The sequence below is a fragment of the Tenrec ecaudatus genome, chromosome 2 (genome assembly GCF_050624435.1).
Source record: "Tenrec ecaudatus isolate mTenEca1 chromosome 2, mTenEca1.hap1, whole genome shotgun sequence".
NCBI lineage: Eukaryota > Metazoa > Chordata > Mammalia > Afrosoricida > Tenrecidae > Tenrec > Tenrec ecaudatus.
Window position 1 is genome coordinate 75,169,963 of NC_134531.1, and position 2,394 is coordinate 75,172,356.

Below are 2,394 nucleotides of genomic sequence, written 5' to 3' on the forward strand. Positions count from 1 at the left end.
GCTATAGCTGTGGTAGAAGTCATCATTGTAGAAGAAGCACATTGAAAGCGTCACACAATTAATGTCCATTGATTTTCTCAAATCATCTTCTAGAACCCAAAGTTAGACAGAAATCATCGCAATAACGGCAAGCTTTTCCCAAGATGGCAAGTATATGGACCGAGTTCTGAGGTTCTACAGCAGAAGGAACAGCTGATTCCTTGGGCGAGCGCCCTCACCCAAGTCAGGAAAAACGAATAGGTCAACTGCAGGACTGCAAGGGACAAAAAGATACACACAGGCTTGAGAAAAATGTAAACTATGCTAATTTGCATATACTGGTGTTTGGGTAAATTTTACCTGGCCGGTCCTCATGGTCCTTCCAGAAATGTAATGAGCTAAGTTGGTGTTAACACCCTGTCTTTACCCTAAAACATTCTTAGAAAAAAAGAGTAGGAAGCAGGCCTACCAGACAAGCTTGTGGTCTGAAACTGTCCCTTGACTGGGGCGGATGCTGCAAGGTGGGAGAATGTCAAGGCACTCAGACTTAGCCTAGAAACAGTTGTGATCCGGGAAGGAGTGAACAGTTTTGCTTGCAAGGCTGTGTCATGGCTTTCTACTGTTATTAAAGCAGCTTCCAAAGGCTCTTATATCAGCCTGTATAAGAAATGGGCTGTGAAGGAGTCAGGACGACGCCTTATAATTCATCAAAGCATAAGAGAATGGGAATCTCCTATGGAACACCCATGTCAGCAACACCCAGTGCCTTGGACTGAGAGAGTGGCCAAGACCTCTGGAGATTATGGGCTGGAGCAGAACCTTGGTGCACCTACCAGAGGAACAAACTTTGCCCTCGGCTTCAGAGTCTAAGCCATGCCTGATCACCTGTGCCCCAGACAGTGAGACAGGCAGGACCCTCAAAGTTCTGAGAGGTGCAACTAGAGGGACAGCAGCCATGGCAGCTGCGCTGGGGGTTAGTCGGATGAAGGAAGATGCTCACGGTGGGGGTGGGGGCACTCACTCTCATTCTCAGACTCTGATGCCGTGGACATGGTTCTTGACAGCCTTGTCATGTTGTTTCTCCATCTGTTGGTAGGTGACATTGGGGAAGCCTGGATTACAGCTCAAACCCCATTGCCATCGAGTCAATTCCAAGTGATAGTGACCCCATAGGACAAGTTAGAATTGTTTTGTGGGTTTCTGAGACTGTAACTCTGTACAAGAGTAGAAAGCCTGGCCTCGTCCTCTGGATTGTCGCCAGGGCTCCTTTGAGTTGCAGTAGTCTGCCCAAGCAACCAGTGCAGTCATGCCACTACACCAAACAGGACAATGTACTCATGTGGAATCCAGGGACAAACAGTAGGAAATCCCAGATATGAAGCCTCAATTTCTCACAATTCATAGTCTACCACTCAGGTCGACTTCATTTGTGAGTCCAAACTGTGTTAGATATAAAATGGGCATACTCCTTCTTACCTCCCAAAGGTATGACATCATAAGACAAGATGTCTGCTGAGTGGCCAGGACTTCAGTACCTGGCACATGCTAGGCACTAACTCTTAAACTCAACTCACTGCCATCGAGTCACTGCGGACTCATAGTGACACCACAGGACAGGGTAGAACTGCCCCTGGGAGTGTGAGACTCTGTTTACAGGAGCAGAAAGATCCATTTCCCTCCCGAGGAGTGACTGGTGATTTCGAACTGCACATTTCACAACCATTCACAACCATTCCGCCACTCGAGACACCCTCAGTGCCTCTGCTCTCTCTCCCTGTATGTAGCTACTCAAAATAAAACTGGTTTCCTTTTACTTCCCAGTAATTTTTCAGGATTAAATTCGAAAAGGAGACTCTTTCCCCTCTGTACTAAAACCAAACTCACTGGCATCGAGTCAATTCCGACTCACAGCAATCGGATAACAGGGTAAAACTGTCCCTGCAGGTTTCTGAGACTCTTTATGGGAGTAGAAAGCTGCGTCTTTCCCTTAGTGGCCTGAAAATCAGATTTTGGAGTATTTATTTTTGGGAGAGCAGAAAATGAGTCAAATTGCTGTGAATATTTCCTGTCTTACAAGAATCCCTTGAAGATTTATGCAGAATGTGTAACTTAAGAATTGTAAATCATCTTTACTTTGAAGATTATCATAAAATTTCATACTATTAATTAATAATGAGTATGAATACATAATTTAAGGTTAATCAAAAACAAAATCCAGCTTTCTAAAAGTATACCCAGAAAAAATAACCAGTAACTTCTTTTGAGTTCTTCACACACAGGTTGAATATCCATATTATATAGAGAGCTATAATACTTATTTTAAAATTATAATAGGTTAAATATCAGTGATTCGTGGTAAATGCAAATTTAATATACACATTAAATACATATCCAAGCCTGGTGGCGTAGTGAATA